Below are 20,199 nucleotides of genomic sequence, written 5' to 3' on the forward strand. Positions count from 1 at the left end.
TCTTTTATATTTTATTTTCTAGATAAGGAAACAATGATTTAGTAAAAATCTTTCATCTCAGATAAATTTGTTAATTTTATAAATCCATGTAAATGTTTGTTAATATATTATTAGATTAAAACCAATATTTTTAGCTTTTCCACTTTATTTTTATTTGACCAGTGACCGGGTTTCGTCGTTACCGACATCATCAGACTGGTAAATAAAATATTGGTTTTAATCTAATAATATATTAAAAATGCAATTCCATCACGAAGTGTCAGTGGATAATATAAATCTATTAAATGGTTGTTTGATAAAAATCTTGAATATCCTTATGTCATTCACCGATTACTTAGAAATTTTAACACAACGTTTTATTTGAATACGCACATTTTTTTATCTGTATAAATAAGAATGTAAATAGTTGTTTGTTCAAAATCTTAAAACCTGTCACAGGTAAAAACATTTTTATTTGGAAAATCGCTTGTTTTACCGGAATCGCAACAATCTATTGAATTTTGTCCCTGAGTTGTTGAGAAGAGGTTTAAAACTGCATATGTCAATTAATTTTGGCATATTCGATTTGAGAGGATAACTCTTAATTTGCTTCTACAACCCCCATTAATATTCCATTCTTTTGCCTTTCATATTCTACCTACCCTTTACGTGACTTAATTTTAAAAATTCTATGCCCATGACATCTACAAAATACTCATATTATTTTTTCTTACTTCTGAGAACTACAATATTATTTAGCTGTTATTTAAAAACGTTTTTACGTCACAGGCTTTCACTTCAAACGTTCACGTGAAAACGGTACAAATATTCTTAACCATTACCTACCCTTGTGTATAAAGTTGACAAGATACGGTTGTCTTACTTCGTGAATCATCAAAGCTTTTCGGGTTACTTGATAGCGTTCGTGACACATATGTATTATAAATGGATAAGAAGTGTCGCTCATCAAATTTCAAGCGAGAAATACGTATGTAATGTGTAATATAATATATTTTGGAAGACCCATCAGAAGCGTATGTACCCCTGGTACTTGACATCTCAGAAAACGACATGTGATAAGAACGTGCGAGAACGTACCCTAATGTACAAAATAATCATCATTAGGCTCCAAGTTCAAATAAATTCTACGATTATTCCGTTTTTTTTCGTCAAACGTTTGTTTTTCTGCTTTTTCCAGCCCATGATAAAATATCATGCGTACGTTTTCTGAGCATTTCTTGTGTTACATAATGCAGAGATTTTAGTGAGATTAAAAGTATATTATTATATTCGTAGATATATATATAGACGAAAATTAATCGTTAAAAAAATACATATTTAATACAAAAGAAAAAGCTTCAATTAAAATTTGTTTCTTCGTAAAAAAAACTCCGGTATTATGTTTTGCAATTGTACCAAAACTGCGAAATGAATAAAATTTATTTATAATTCCAACTATTCATTTTTGCTGCTGTTTGTTTCTGCAACCACGAAGTTAATTTAATATCCTTGTATAATCAGTAAATCAGATATGTTGTTACAACAAAGGAAAATTACACCCCGTATTTTACAAACGTAAACAAGGCGATGTCTTTCTACCGCCTCTAGGGGTAAAAATTGCAGTATTTCATGAAAAGCAACATAAAATTAAGTACTTATAACATAAGTACTTATTTTTTTTTTTTTTACAAAAATGTTTATAAAATTAGTATATAACCACTCACCGGTTGTATACTAATTTAATTAAAATTATTGTAAAAAAAATAAGTAAAAATGACTAACCACAAAGTAAATGCTTTAAATATTAATAATATTGAGAATAATATATTTAATAAGTTTTATTTGAACCAATAAATAAAAATAAAATAAACTGATGACAAAAGAATGGTCGCTTTAACAATAAAAATAAGCACGTCATGTAATCCATAGCTGACAAGCGGAAATATCAAATGAGTTATTTCTCTTTATTTTAAATAGAATTTTTCTCTGGTACTTTGCTTTATTTCACTTTTGTTTTAAACAATCAGAAAACTCTTGTATGTAAAACTTAACAAGTTTTCATAATGGCCTCTGTCTACACCCAATGGTGCATAAGACACCATATAGTGTTAACTTGAGTGCTAATTATATGACGAGAAAAAAATATATACAAAAAATCTTGATATAAATAAATCCTTAGTGGAGCAAAATACTATTTTTTTAACAAAAATTAAGACTTACTCAAAACATTGTGAAATAAAAAAAAATGTCATAATTCAACTTAAATAAAAAAACAAAATGATATTTTCAAGCGTCTTCTAGTATGTAAAATAATTTGGAAAGAATCTTACATACATTTCATGAAGGTTTCTCTTAATTGAAAGAATACTTATTTTGAACCATAAGATGTTGCGAAAAAGCATCACTCGGATTTTTTTTTAATTGAAGCATAAATATAGATTCCGAATTTTGAGGATTGTAGTTATCAAGTAAAGATGGAAAAGTGATCTTACACGTGTAGAAAGTGGTCACTTAAACCAGCGTATGATAGCTCGGAAGATCTGTAAATTCTAATTCTTGATATATCAGTAAAAATCATAATAATGTTTATTTTAAAATATGTCGTCAAATCTATTTTATTACATCTTTTTTTTTATTAACGTAAATTGTATACATTTATTTAAATCATAATTTTAAACATATTTAAAACATTTTTTTGCAGAGACCCACCAAGCGACTTTATGTGTCTTGTCGGTGAAGTTCTTTTTCCATACATTTATATTTTTTTAACGATGTTAACCTTATTTATGTTCATACAAAAAAGAGAGAAAAATTAACAATATAAACATTTTACAATTTTCATAAAATTGACTCTCGATCATTCACCCATTCCTTTATTTGGCCTTTGTTCCAAATTTAATTTGACCATCCGGCGGCAACAAATGAAAAATGTTCGGAACGATATATTGCAGTGTTCGACTCCCATATTTATTGTAAATACTTGGGACTATCAAACCTTCGTTGTGTGTAAATCGTGCATCATGATTGTTGAATTGTAAAGCAAGAATAAAATAAAAATTCTATATTGAATCTTAAAAGGGTGTTAAAAAACATTAACATAGATTCACTGCGTAACATAACTCTGCTATCGAGGCACCCCTAACTTCCCTGTCACCCTTTCCAATATTTCTCACAATCGAAACTGTCATAATATACCGAGTTGCCCATAGAAAAGCTTGGGAAAGAAGGTCGCCGGAAAAAAATGAATTGCCCTCGCCATTAAGGAATTCTTCTCCCAGTGTACAAAAAGCTAAAAACGATTTTAGATTTTTTCGAACGCGATAAAGAAAGCCTATTTAGGTCTTTGAAGTATTGCATATTGGATTTTTCTTAAAAGATAAACAAACTTAACCCCTTCACACCTAGACTTAACTTTTTAGAAAGTTTTAATAATGAGAATAATCTGTCCGTAGTGTAATGGTCAGCACGCTCGGCTACCGTTTTGGAGGTCCCGGGTTCAATTCCCAAGGGGGTAAAATAAATATAAGTGATTTTTTCACTGTAATATTTATTCAATATTACCATGGACTGGTACCAGAAGCGGAGGGCTGATCACCTTTCCTTCGTGTGTAAACGATCAAGATAACACTGCATTTATATGACACAGTACTCTACGCACCATTGGGGTGCGGATAATGGTTTCATTATGTTATTTTATATTATTTAATAATGTTATACATAAAATGGACAAAAACTATTCATGTATTCCCATATATTCAAATGCATTTTAAGGCTTTTTAATACTGCTTTGCTCTATCTGATAATATCGGCGATGTCAAAATCTGGTCACTGGTCAAATAAAATACAAGTGGAAAAAATATGTAGTTTTTTTTCTTTATGTATTAAATTCTACTTTGAAAACAATACAATTTTTGCTTATACTAAAATTAGCGTCAATACAAAGGAAAACACGCATTTTCAACAAAATGTTATCAATATAATTTGCCTCTCTTTCCCCTCAAAGTAAATTTCACTACAGTGACATGAGTAACTGAATTATCTGTTTTCAATCAATATACTTATGTACTAAACAAAATGTCAAAAACCATGGAAAGTCTTTTGATCGCTGGGAAGGGTTATTTTTTCCAAGATTTATATTGATTTTCAGAATGAAATAAAACGATTTTGTTCAACTGATAATACCAACTAGGTAAAGAACCGTCGATACTTAGATTAAATCTTTATTTAAATATCGTAGGAAACGAAACGGGGCTGATATTATAACGAAAAGCAAACAAATAATAATCTTTTCAGGAATAAAAGGTGGGTATATTAGAAATTATGAAATTATTTTTTGTCAGAAAGGATAGTAAAACAGATTTATGAGATAAATATGATTCGTAATACAAGCATAGAAAAACCGAGAAATACTTAAAAATGGTCATATCAGGAGTCGGAATAATCGGTGTGCATGTACGAGAAAATGTATGAATGCGGAAGAGGCGAAAATTGTGCCCAAAGACAGATTGGAGTGGCGTTCTATTATCTTCGCCAACCCTTGCGGGGAAGCGGCGTGATGGTACGTTAACTAAGTAAGTCATTATTTTATTTTAATTGTTGTTAATTCATGACATTTATGGGAAGCCGCTCAATTGTTAAACTGGAATCCGAAGCTAATTGTAAAATATATGCAACAAAAATACAAAAATAAAATATTTACAACAAAAATCGGTTGTCATTTATTTTTTCTTCCTAATTCCTTATTTTTCTGCTTCAGACATCCATTTTAGCTATGGGATCGAGATTTATTCATGTTCAAACAATCATTAAACACAAATCAATAACGGAAATGATAATTTCATACCTAAAATTGAATTTTGTAGAAATACGAAATTGTAACTTATATTAAACTGAGATATTATGAAGTTCTCCAAAATAAATACCGTCCCAATAAATACGAAGTTAAATCAAAGGGTTAAATTTTTATTGGCCAGGGTCGAGCCATGACCCTCGATGAATGGGCCAGATAACTATTTCTTCGCATTCCTCCATAAATTAACATAATTAGATGATTTTTCTAAATAACAGCCGAGTTCACCGTACCGCTTACATAAACAGTGTCATATTCCATTATCTATTCCGGATTATTCAAATCGCAGAATGTCACAAAACCTGTATATTCGGTTCTTCACGGCGTTACTTGAACTTGAATCTCAAAGCACCAATTTATACAACCAAATCTAATCAAAACTAAATTGCGTGTAGACGGTATTAATTAAGCTATCCAATATGCATTAAAAATGTACATAACAATTCTTGTTTTGTCCCGTCCTATTTTAAACTTATCGCACCTTTGCACATTATATCGCTCACTCTTTTCAACAACGTCATAAATCAAAAACTTGATTTTACATGCGATAGTTTTTAAAGTTTAAAAAAAAATTATATAATGAAATGTATTGAATATAAATATCAAACCATTTATTGAACTTTTTACCGTGCAACAGATCTTTTTAGGTAAAACCTGAAAGTTTTTTCTCCATTTGAAAAATATTAAATATATTTGGAAAAATAATCAAACAATACCTTTTTTCAAAATGCAAAAAACAACACTTTCTGCTCTGTAGTGGGTAAATATAAAGTTAAAAATATGCCGTTTTTGCTGGGATCATAGTAGGTACATTTTCTGGGCATTCCGAAAACATGCACAACTGAAAATTAACGATTTTTGATATATGACGTTGCTGAAAAGAGTGATCGATATGTGGACTGATACTATCCACATGTCTTTAAATAGCTCGTACTAATGAAATAAAATACTTAATAATTTTATTAAAAAAAACATTTTAATATCTTATTCAACCTAATGAAATTAGATAATCAATAAATAAAAAATAAAAAATAAAAATCCAATTTAACCTAATGAAATAAAAAAATTAATGATTTTATAAAAATTAAATAAAAAGATCAAATTTAACTAATGCTCTAAATATACCTTTCACTTACCCACCTCATATTCATATCACACTAGAAACTCATTTTATAAAGATCTGACTTTTTTATGAAATAAAAAATAACAACAATTTACACTCAAAAAATATAAAATATGGACTCTTCTTGTCTTATACTGCAAACTGTTACTCTTCACAAATTGATTTGGATGTACCAGTTATGATTTTTCAATTAAATTTCACTTTTCATATGAGGTGTTTCAGATTGTTTTTGTTTTTGATACTAGCGAGTGTTTGAAAATTTCAGTACCAGGCTAAATAAATGTGAAGAAATAGATGGTGTGCACTTACAAAGGGTTATTGTAATAAATAAAAATTTAGGATCTGCTCTTTCATTTAATAGTAATTATAACAAGTTAAAACGAATTCTGGTGTTTTATTTTTACGTATCAAAAATGAAAGACAATCTGAAACACACTGTATATTAAAATCTAAATATGAAAATTACAACAGTTACATTATTTGTTAAAAATTTAAAAATTACCTGTGGACATCACCAGTGGCATGCACAGAGAATTGAGGGTAGGTAGTAACTTGAATAAAGAAACCAATTTTCCAAAAAATACTTAAGTAACTTTCTAATTAACATAAGAAATAAAATTGAAGATATCGCTTGGATTGGTGGCAGCCATATTGATTTCTGTAAATGGGACTAGATATCAAATTAATATTTTGGCTTTCCAGACACTCAAATAATCGAAAGATCATTTGAATAAATCGTTTTTAAAATGAAGGTGTCTATATAAAAATAAATAAAATTATAAATAATCATTTACTCAAAATTTTAAATCTGCTTAAGTGATTTACCAATTGCTGTCATATTTTTACAAAATATTGCATTACAAAATAAAAACCACGACAATATATTTTAAAACCGAGTAATTTTCTTTCAAAAGACTTTTACTGAGGAGGAATACCAGATTTAACAATTTTAAATGAATTTTTAAACGAATGTCATTCATTTGAAAATAGCATAACTAGGCGAAACAATTGTCGCAATATTTAATTTTTATGTGTTTTTTAAATAATAAAATACAACTTATTAGACTCGAAAAATCTGTGTTTGATTTTACATTAAATCATAAATTGTCATATTATTATTAAAGTACCTACACAATATAATAAGATTATGTACCTAGTTATCTAGCTATCTCTTACAATCATTTAAACAGCTTCTATTTTCATACATACTTGCCATGACAGCATCAAAGAGCAAGAAAAAAAAGAAAAAGTGTGAAAATAATTTAAAATCGAATGAGCAGTCGCGGCGCGTTCCGTTCACAGTTGCTAGCGGAACACGTCCGGCGACCAAGCCTTTCACTTTAAATGCTTCGGGCAAACGCGGTTAGCCGACATCTCACGTTATTGGCTGGATGTCATAATTTAACCGATAGACTCAAATTAAGCATAATTTCTATCAAGATCACTTTTTTATGAAAGTTGAGCAAAACCATATTTACTCGTATATATTTACGGAACATTTTAAACCTACCGTATTGAATAGCGGCATATTATGTATGTGTATGTAACATACATATGGTATGCGGGAAAAAAATAACATATGTAATTTTTAAATGTATTATTATGGTTTGTGATTTCATCATCTCTCTAACTCTTATCCGTGCCCAATCGAACAAAGGACACTGTAGCGTTTTGAAACATTGTTGTATCGATCGTTAATTACATAAAATCAAGGTATTTAGTCCTGATTATTCCAGGGAAATACTGGAGTACAAAATCACTTTTATTTTATTTTTTTCTCCTAATATTTATTCAATATTATTCTGGACTGGTACCTGAAGCGGAGGGTTGATCACCTTTCCTTCATGTGTTTAAAGGCTTCAGCCGTTCAATAAATAAATAAATGTGTTAACGATCAAGATAACACTGCGGTTATATGATGCAGTGCCCTATGCACCACCGGGTGCGGATAAGGGTTTGAGGAAGATATTTATATTGCCTCCCTTGGAATAAAATCCGGGACCTCATGCGCGGTAGCAAAAATCGTCAACAAATATACTACAAACAAGGATGAGTACCAATTTAATAATTGATACACTTTAAAATTAAACATTCCAATAATCATGAGAATGAGAAGTATTTTGTGATAATTTATATTAATTATATTAAGCCATTGAAATCGGAAGGCTTCCACTTGTTTGATTGGTAGGTACCTAACTTAACCTGCTTCTGCGAGCATTGACTTAAATATCTTTTTTATCTATGGCAGCACTACGCGGAAATGTTCGATATCAATTTGAATTTGGGAAAAGACATTTCATATTACGAAATTTATCTTTTTGCCATTGAACAGAGTAGCTATACCATATCGAAAGTAGATTCCTTTTCAAGTAAACAGTCCATATTTCAATAAATTTATTTTCTCGGTCGCTACTTAATCTGGAACACTTTTTGATATATTTATGTTGATGGAGTTTCATAAAGATACGATGTAGCATAATATATTATTATCAAGCGTTTATAACTAACAGCAGATAAATAAAATATTTTAATGTACTTTTAGCCTAGAGGTTAGTTTCAATAATCGAGGTATGCTTAGGTGAACGTAAATATTAATGAACGTTTTAAACGACTGCTTTTTAGTTGTTTTTACCTACTAACCAGTGTTGAAATGTTTGCTTAAAATCTATATTATTTCGACAAATTTAAAAGCTACACCTAACTATTAATTTTGATTGGAACTGAAATAAATGGTATTTTTCTGACCCTGGACTAGAATGTCAAGCCTTGTAATTTATGATCGTATGTGCGGATAAAGAAAATAATACGAAAACATTTCATTTATTTATTCATGTACTCAATTCTTTATGTACACTCAATAACTATCACACTCTTTACTAAGAAGAAAAATCTTGTAATAACATTATTTTACAATATTTTCTCATGCCATGGAGAGAAAAAACAAGGACAATTCGGCTTTTAAAAAAAGATCACTTCACTCTGTTCACAGATATTTTACCTCTATTTTTTATTATTTATACTTTAATTAATTTAATAGATTTATATTATCCACTGACACTTCATGATGGAATTGCATTTTTAATATATTATTAGATTAAAACCTATATTTTTAGCTTTCCCACTTTATTTTTATTTGACCAGCGATCGGGTTTCGTCGTTACCAACATCATCAGACCATAGAGAGAGAAAAAACAAGGACTATTCGGCTTTTAAAAAAATATCACTTCACTCTGTTCACAGATATTTTACCTCTATTTTTTATTATTTATACTTTAATTAATTTAATAGATTTATATTATCCACTGACACTTCGTGATGGAATTGCATTTTTAATATATTATTAGATTAAAACCAATATTTTTAGCTTTCCCACTTTATTTTTATTTGACCAGCGACCGGGTTTCGTCGTTACCGACATCATCAGACCAGTCTGATGATGTCGGTAACGACGAAGCCCGGTCGCTGGTCAAATAAAAATAAAGTGGGCAAGCTAAAAATATTGGTTTTAATCTAATAATATATTAATTAATTTAATTATTAAAAATAATAATAGGGGTAAAATTACCAACATTTTTCTTAATATGTAACCGTAGAAATTTGAGGATCCCTGGGTACCTGTCAATTTTCAATAACTCTTAATTAAATATTCTAATGCGTAAACATTTTTTTCTAATTATTTATGAATACTATCAATTCATGTACGGTTCATATAACGACAAAATTCTCATTTAGCGTTTTGAGATACCATCACACATTTAATATAGGTAATTTTATAAAGCTGGTTTGTTAATCAATCTACCGCGCATTTTCACTTAGTAAGAATATTTGTAATGTATCCGCGTGTGGTCGCGTGGAAGTTTCATGGATTTCGACTCTTAGTATTGGGGTTTGATTCTACCCTTTGACATTCACCGATTCTACCCATGACTGACAACTATGATACTCAATTATTTTTTTTTAATTAATGTTTTACTTATGTAGTAAATACCACTATTTCTAAAGATCTAATGTGACACGCGTTTCGATGCATTGCGCATCATTTTAAAATACCATATTAGATAAACACTGTACTAGATATATTGATCAAACTCGTAATACAGTATGTGCGAGTTCACAACATCCATCTTTGTTAGGATGAGGAAAGCTTTTATTAAGCAGAGACGCTTTCCATTTGTATGTGATTATATTCACATACTTGAAAAACGGCTGAAGCATGATTTTCCATTTATTTTAGTTTTTAATTTGTCCAAGTTAATTTATTTACAATACATTGAGTGTGTCCAAACACTTGTTCACTAATCTGAATGTTACACGTGTGTAAAATGATCACTTAACCGATCCTAAGACGGTCGTAAGCCCTGTAAATGCCAAGACTTCCATATTCTCTTTATCTATTTTGACATGTCAAAAAATGATGCAAGCTATATAAGGTATCAAACGTTTTAACCAATATCACTTATCCGCTTTCGGTTGGTTGGGAGATATTTCTTCTTGGCAATAAGCCAGCCAATGTAGGTACTTATTTTTTCTTTATATTAAGTTAAATCAATAAAAACATTTGATGTGTATCATTTCCGTAGTTTACTTAAACTGGTTATTTTTACAGTACCCGGACAATAATAATATTCGTGCAATTTACTAATTTTAATTGTTCTAATTTACATGGTTATAATCAAAACATACGTAATGACTACATACTCGTACATAGGTACAGAGATAAGCATGCGTAGTTCAAGAGTAAGAATAAGGTCGGTGCCAGAGCGCCAGGAATGCGAGTGGTTATTTCATATTCTTGCCTTAATTGTACCTAATTACATACTATCAATAAGATACCTGCCTCTATCTCTAGACTATGCGGAAGATAATATTACACGTATATTGATTTATAACTACACACGGATATAACGATCTACGATACGTAATCAACAAACTCTGATAGGTTTTGAGATTAAAATGAATACTCAAATACATGCTGAAATTTTTGATTCATATCATTCAAACCGAAAAAAGGAAAAACAACGCCCCAAAAGGTGGTAATTAAATATATAGAAAGCATCATCATATTTTGTAAAATTCGTAAAACATAATTATATGTAGAAGTCCGCCTCCGTGGTGTAATAGTTAGCGTGTTTAGCTACCGTACTAGAGGTCCTGGGCTTGATTCGCAAGGGGGGTGAAAATAAATATTTGTGATTTTATTATACTATAATATTTATTTAATAATACCCTGGACTGGTCCCCGCGAAGCGCAGGAGTGATCACCTTGCCTTCATGTGAGTAACGATCAAGATAACACTCAATACGATGCAGTGCCCTATGCACCATTGAGTGCGGATAAGGGTTAGAAGAATAAGAAGTATAGTTGACCCTATCGGCACCTAGATTTTTGGACCTAAATGTGTAATGTTCCCCTTTTAGTTACTACATTTGGCTACCATGATGAAGTAACTTATCAATTTCCGAGAGAGTCAAAATAAATGTCGATAAGTGTTTTTTCACTCTTATGTTTATTTAATATTACCCTGGACAGGTACCTGAAGCACAGGATTGATGAACTTGCTTTCATATACTTAAAGATCAACTTAACATTGCATCATTTTTATGCAATGCTATATGCACCATTGGGTGTGGATAAGGGTAAATAATAGAAGTGCAACGTATTTGATAGGATACAGATAACGTGGGTGAAAGAGCTGAAGGATAGTGGATAACATAAGCTGAGGCTTGTAATATCCACTGTCTATTTGCATTTTCGTTTTTTTTTTGATATTGCAATGCCAAGTAAATTATCCCTTCTCTAACATTTTTTGATTTGTTCAAATTTGTTATTCTTAGCAATATACTAATCATTTAACAACCGTTTGTGTAGAAAGAAAAGTTTTCAGTAACTGATTTATGGCATTATCAATTCAAACTGAAATTTAATTAAATTAAATGTCATTAATATTATCAGTAGATAACAACAGGAAACTGCATATCAGTTAAATAGAACCAGTTGTGTCATTTATCAGCACCCATTAAAAGGCCATTTTGAAAGGTTTTAAATGCATACATTCTAAATATCCGCCGGAATATGATACATGATAAAATATAATTAAGATATTTAGGGGGTTAACATACGAAGCTGCCTCCGTAATGTAATGGTCAGCACGCTCGGCTACCGTTCTAGAGGTCCCGGGTTCGATTCCCAGGGGAGGTCAAATAATTATAAGAGATTTTTTCACTGTAATACTTATACAATATTACCCTGGACTGGTATCTGAAGCGAAGGGCTGATCACCTTTCCTTCATTTGTAAACGATCAAGATAACACTGCGTTTATATGAAGCAGTACCCTATGCACCATTGGGGTGCGGAAAAGGGTTTATAAAAAATTATAACAAACGAAGCCGCCTCCGAAGTGTAATGGTCAGCAAGCTCGGCTACAGAACTGAAGGTCCCGGGTTCGATTGGTAGGAGGCGGTTCAAATAAATACAAGTGATTTTTTCACTCTAATATTTATTTAATACTACCCTGGACTGGTACCTGAAGCGGAGGGTTAATCACCTTTCGTTCATATGTTAACGATCAAGACAACACTGCGTTTATATGATGTAGTGCCCTATGCACCATCGGGTGCGGATGAGGGTTTAAAAAAACGTCATCCATATTTACACCAATTTTATGCCAATCCATCTGTTGTATATATTCCATAAGTGAAGATAATATTGAATCCTTTTTATGAGACTTTCCTCGAAAAATCCTCCCTTTCATCCTATATAACTTAGACAAACATCCTTAGTGCATGTTAGATCTCGGCCTTTAGTCCATGTTGTACTGCAATCTTTAGTGTATGAAATCGAATCGACCAAAAACGCATTTGATTAATAGTTTTGGGTAGTTATAAGCGTGTGCCATGGCAGTGTTCCGCAAACCTTTTCTATTCAAGGTACACCTCAAAAATTATGAAATTTCAAAGGTGCATATTTACCATATTGTGGTAACATATTTAAAATATTATGTTTAATGCGAAATGTGAGTCAACTTAACTGAGCACAGGCAATCAAAATTTAGAGCAATTGTGTTATTTTCACAAAACTAGACTCTTTTCCGCGGCACACAAACCACATCACCACGGTACACCAGAGTGCTGCGGCACACACTTTGCGGAACAATGTGCTATGGTACTGACTTGTAGTGTTGTTTGCAATCCAGAGTAGTGATTGTCCTGACGAAGAGATGGGTGTCTCTTGAAACCGGTTAACTTTAATATTGGTAAGTGGTTATATACTATACTTACATTATTAATACTTAGAACATTTTGAGTGTGTCCAAATACTTGTTCACAATATCTGGATTATCTCCAATTACAGGAGTTATTTTCATATTATTTTTTGACATCTCATCAAAGATGAAGAAGAATATGGAAGTCTGGGCATTTACGGGGCTGACGACCGTCATCGGCTGGTTTAAGTGGCCACTTTACACACGTGTAAAGTGTAAATACTAATATAAGAGTTTCTGCTTAGTAAAAAAGCTTCTTTGCATCTCACCAATAGATGTCTCTAGTGAAGTTTTAGTGATTCAAGAACAAGGTTTCTAAATTGGTTCATATATATAGAACTTCCAAGAATTTGAGTAGTGTGGTTGTCAATAATGGGTAGAATTGGTGAATGTTACACGTATGTAAAGTGGCCACTTAAACCAGCCGATGACGGTCGTCAGCCCCGTAAATGCCCAGACTTCCATATTCTTCTTCATCTTTGATGAGATGTCAAAAAATAATATTAATACTCAGTAAAAAAAAAGTCAAAATGACTAACCACAATTAACCTTACAAAAAAGTAAACGCTTAAATTTAAAAAAAAATACCAATAATATGGAACACTGTTCCTCCTCTAGCTTTAATCGCACCAATAGTCATTTTGTCATCTCTATTCAATATCATCTATGTCCGGTTTATCTTTCCGGGTAGTGGAGGCATGATCAATTCGGGAGCACTCATTGCAAAAAAGTCAACCAAAACTTTCTGTTACCAATAGAATTGTTAGGCGCAAAAAACTTTTTAATATACCAATGTAACGGATCTGTTGAAGAAATAATCATTGAAAATCGGAGGTAAAATAGGCAGTAAGTTCCAAAATAAGAATTATTTCATATATCATGCATGCCCAGTAAAACATTTTTTTTTAGTCAATGGCTTTTTTTCATCAAATATTCACCAGTAAAGTATTCTCGAGTTATGAAAAAATAATTTTTAGGTGTGTGTGTGCGTTTTTATGTATAAAATCCACAATTTTCACATTTGTGTTTGAAAAATGTGTTTTAACCAAGTTGTAGATATGTAGGTTTTGAACCGTATAATATAAAGTATATTACAGTACCATAAGACAAAGACCTGACTTATCGGTATAAATCAATAATTTTACGCTTTTAATTTATTTGTTCATATGCATTCGGCGTAGAATCGTATATATTTTATATTATATTGATACTTAGCGCATATTTTGTTTGAGATATTAGATGACTGGGCAATCTCTTGGGCAATTTTTATACCAGTCAAATAATTGACGAACGATTAGGTGTTTACAGAAATTATTTATACCTATTGCCGGAGTGTGTTTTTCTTGTTGAAATAGGCAGGCACTAGAGTCCATAACATAATAGTTAGGAACTCGAAGGTAATAATTCTTCATGGATCGATGTAAAGGCCTTCACTTCTTTCGTCATATACGCCATTATGTTGGTCAAAAAACAGCTTGTTATAGCCTACGAGTACAACCTCAAAACGTTCTGTGGTCTAAATTTTCTCGAAACTTGAGTTATTATTGTACAATGACCATTCCAATCTTATTTGAAGGAATTCTGTAAAAAAAACTAGAATACATATATTTAGATTCTTCTTCTTCTTCTTCTTCTTCTTTTTATAGATCCTCAAAATCTGTCTGTGCCTTCGCATGTCGCTCTGAGGATGTTGACTACCAGCTATCTTTCCGCCATTTTGGCGGTCTGCCTTGGGGTCTACGTCCTTCAGGGTTTCCTCGAAAGGTGATACGTGGAAGTCAGTCTTCTGACATTCTATTTACATGTTCATTCCAGTATCACCCATTTAGATTCCGTTCTTGTAAAAGTGTCATTATCTTCATTCTAAATTTCAGAAATCAATTCTACACTCGGATCGTGGTTTCCATTTTTAAGCGGAGTGTATTTTTAGTATTTCCAGTTTTTTGTTGATAACATTTCTCTCACTTTCTATCACGCGGAAACACATTTTCACGTGCAGTATCTAATGTATATAATGTTTACCACTCTTTTACTTTAAATGTCTTAATTGGAAAGAAAACACACTAAATAATTTTTAAAAATACAAAATAATATATATCACTCACAAGGATAAACAATTAACAATGAGTGTAAATCCCTCTCCAAGCAGAAGAGCTAAGTCTTTTTATTGGATAGAACAGCGTTACTAGTTTAAAGACTGTCAAAAGTATAAAACTATAAAAAAATCTTATAATTTTATCAAATAAATAAATAAAAATTCAAAACTCACATCTTTTTTATCTCTGTTTTCCGATAGTAACATACGTATTTAAATTACTTTCTTATTGAAGTGATTCTTGTTTTAATTGTAATATGTACTATTATTGTCTTGTTTATAATAAAAAATTAAGAAAAAATAGGACTTAGGTCTTATAGAATTGACACACTTTATATTACATTTTTATTTTATGTTAGCACGATTGTTGACAATAAGTTGCTATTTTACTACTGCCCAGATGCAGTGCATTAACACATCAACACGAAACCATGACATCAAAAGGAAACCAACTTGTGGCTGCTGTATGTCATTTCACCAAAATATTAAAATTAAAGAAAAATGTGGATATAGCCTATCTATATGTGATAAACTAAGAAATAGAATCAGATAATTACTAGTGGAAACATTTCACAAATTTAGTCTGATTTCCAACATTTTATTTGCGTAATTGGATCAAAGATATAAAAAAAGTGACACCGTTATAATAAAGCAATACCAAATGCTACCACCAGATTCGCTATCACTTTACGATCTCCGAGTGACGAAGACCCGCGTATGTGAGAGAGCAGAAAAGGAACATGTGTATGTTGCTCGCGTATTTTCGTATATCATGTGCAAAACGAGCAATAATGCCGGTAAACATGGCCATATTGACGGGCCACATGACCATACTGCTGCAATATTCCAGACAATACTTGCCGGCAATGTATTTTCGTGTAAATTTTGACTAATTTACAGGCCCCTAAGCAAATTATTTTCATATTATTTAAAAAATATTACCTTCATAAGTCAACCATATAATTTTCCCAAAATATTTACTGTGTCCAAATACTTGTTCATAAAGTTGGATTATCTCCAATTAAAGAAGTTATTTTTCATATTATTTTTTGACATCTCAACATAGATGGAGAGGAATATGGATGTCTGTATTCTGCTCAATAAAAAGCTTCTTTCATCTTACCAATTGATGTCTCTAGTGAAATTCAAGTGATTAAAGCACAATGTTTCAATACTGAATCATATATATAGAAGTTCCAAGAATTTGAGTAGTTTGGTTACCAATCATGGGTAGAATTCGTGAATGTTACACGTGTATAAAGTGATCACTTAAACCAGCCTCTGATGGTCGTGAGCCCCGTAAATACCCAGACTTCTTCTTATTCTTCATCTTAGTTGAGATATCAAAAAAATCATATGAAATATAATATTCCCGATGCGTTATTTCCATTACTCATTTTAAACTTATTAGAAATGCACGTTTTTAACGAAATGCATTTAGAAATGCGAGTTTAACTAATTTAACTAGCCAAATTTTTATTCAAATCCCAACTATCGACAGAAATATTTTCTTAATTATTTTTTTTTATTGTTTGAAAGCGGCAGCTATAAATTTTTTTATATATTTTCGATTATTATGAACACGATTTTATTGACTTATGTCTTGTATATAAGTTATGCGCAATTAAAGTTCTTTAGATCGTTAAAAATTATATTGGTTTTTATCATTCACATAGTTTAATGCCTACGCAATATTTATTCGTTTTATTTGATGTTAAATGAAGATTAACATAAATTATGGGGTACAATAAATCATTCATTTTTTTTGAGCATATTATTATTTTAACTTATTTGATAACATTGATTTTTTTTAAATCCTTGAACCTATATTCTGTATTGGACCATTTTGTAGGTGTCTAAAAAATAAAATGTTTGATTGATTTCAAAAACAATATCAAACAAAAGAGGAAAAATGAATGCACGTATATTGACCATATTATCACTACCATAATAGAGAGGAAATAGAAGAGAAGAGAAGAAGAGGAAGACCAAAAAAAACATGGCTTTGCATAGATAGAAGATGTTGGAGAGCCAAAAGCTTAACTCTGAAATTTGTACTACATTTGTACTAGTATGTACTACGTTTTTCACATTTAATTCTCGCTTTTTCTTTTACCAAAAAATAAACGTACATATTTATATTCAAATTTAATACCAAATAACTATTTGGGATCAATACAACCTATATACATATATACACATACTTATTTTTTATGTCATACGACCTCATTGAGTTATATTCAAAATTTCTTCGACCAGATAAGTTAAATTTATTATTTTTGATCTTGTTTCTATGTTTTTGATCTTGTGGTTTTCTATATCGCTCACTCCTTTCAAGAACGTCATAAATAAAATAAAAATTTGACTTTTCAGGACAACGTTTTTTAAAGTTTAAATATATAACACAATGTATTAAAAATAAATATCAAGCCACTTATTGAACTTTTTCTGTGCAACAGATCTTTTTAGCTAAAACCTGAAGGTTTTTTCTCCATTTGTATATTTAAAATATTTAGTAAATTTAAAAAATAATTAAACAATACATTTTCTTCAAAATGCAAAAACAACATTTGCTGCCCTGTAGCGGGTAAATATTAAGTTAAAAATATGCTTCTTTTGCTGGGATATAGTAAATTTTCTGGGCATTCCGAAAACACGCACAACTGAAAATTGACGATTTTTGACATAAGCGACATGTTTGTTATTGTTGTTTTGCTGAGAGATGTTTTCTTGTGATTTGTATGAGTAATTGTTAAATGCATTTGTAAGGATTGTCTTTGTGTATAGTTGTTTAACTATCACGTTTTGTTTTTTTTTATGTTACATCAACAATATTTTTTAAAACACTCTCTTTATCAATCATCATTCACTTTGTGTAATACCACTTGAAAACACTACTTTAAGGCTTGATACTTCATACTTCACATCTTGAAGTAGTCATTTTAAGTAGTTTTACACAAAGTGAACGATGAATGATAAAGAGAGTTATATTATATTACCATACCACAATGTTGACAATGCTTTAAACAAAAAAAAACGAAACATAAATTTCAAGTTTATCGATTGAATTAATATATCATTCTAAAATATTTTACAAATACATAATTTATAGCTTTGATAAATTACAAACCGTTTGGTTAGTTCATGTTTGTATTTAAACATTTTTCCATATATTTTTAACATTGTTAAGCTGAAAAGTTTTTTTTATTCAATCACGCGACTAACACATTCGATTACATGCGTCCAATGCACGTGTTCATTAATTTACAACGTATGTTTTTTGGACGCATTAAACTTAATATGTTTGTTTCCAAAACGCCAATTCACACCAATTAAAGTGTCAGTTTTAGGATATTAATTATATTTTTGCTAGCAACATTTGTTTCCAGCACCCCTGATTGGAATTCGAGGCAACATAAAACTGAGTAACATTTGAGATGACGAGGTCACTCCATGGTCAAAATAGTCACGATCGTGGTGTACAGGTTCCCAGATGGAATGGCCAAAGAACTTCTAGCACATACAATTTTATCGTGTTAATTTACTTTAGTTAAATAAATGTATATGTTTATATTATTTTTTTAATCTATATTAATACACTAGCGGCTAGTGAATGTATATATACGGGTTGTTGCTAATTACTAGCTACAACCCGTATCGATACATTCATTTACATTATTTAAATGATACTTCTGACGTAAGTCTATTGTTTTGGTATGGTGACCATCTCAGTGCAGTTCTAGTGACCCAAATCAACTAAATTTGTTTTTTTACTAAGATGCCTCAAAAAGTATTAGAATTTATTTCGATCCAAGAAAATGTGAAACAATCTAAAAATTACGCATATGGCGGTGTTCAGTGTTCTTGACAAAAAATTTACCCTGTTACGAAAAGTATGTTTAAAAGATTATTCAGAACTAAATACCCCGTATCGTACCTGTATCAATTTATAAACACCGAGTTACCTCATATGCTTAAAATGTATGTAAACGCAACCGATTATTTACGTTAACAAAATTTCAAAAATAAAAATTAAATACTTAAGTATGGCTGAAAATGCAAACTGTTAATTAGAACATCTGTAGCTTTCCAAACTAGTCGTGTTTACATTAATAAACTTATGAAAGTGGTCTGATGTAAGTGTTTTATTTATATATTTGAAACATCACGTTATTCCAAAAAGTTAATACCAAATAAATGAATAAAAAATCTCAACGTAGAAATTTGGAGAAATTCTATAATTTCTTAACTTTGTATATCCTTTCATTCATTCGACTAACTTCAGTTTTGCAGTTGTCTTTCGGATTTCTGATGAATACTAGATGAAAAATATCGTGTAAACACCATTTTATATGAAGAGAATGAAAAACATCTATAAAACCTTTGTTCTTAATTTGGATGATGAAATAATAAAATTACCTTTGTTCAACATTTTAATCAGAGTATCTATATAAGACTTTATTAACCTATTAATCGTGGCTGACGCACATATCTGACATGAAATAATTGAGTCTCCGGAATGACTACATCAAACATATGATTTTATTTGTTATTCAGATTGTAATCCATTGTTAATTTAAAATATATTTAAAAGCAAACGAAAAAAAACATTTTTCTCAGTAGTGATCAATATTTTTTACCATATCGTTTTCGACGCTATAAATTTGGTTATGCTGGTAGTCCTCTAATTATAAAATATCGTCAAATCGGCAAGACTTCAAGACAATCATTATATCAAATAAAACAGCATCTCTTTTACTCTTGGCATAGTATGTTACAATAAAATGAAAAAGATATATAATAACCTCTTACATATACGTAGAAATACATTTTATAACACTCGTACCTACTGACCACGATTTTCAAATATTTTAATGAGTATTTTTTCA

This window comes from Brachycentrus maculatus, unplaced genomic scaffold, assembly GCF_059751285.1.
Source record: "Brachycentrus maculatus isolate JH-2025_06_01 unplaced genomic scaffold, ASM5975128v1 h1tg000269l, whole genome shotgun sequence".
In the NCBI taxonomy this organism is placed as follows: Eukaryota; Metazoa; Arthropoda; class Insecta; order Trichoptera; family Brachycentridae; genus Brachycentrus; species Brachycentrus maculatus.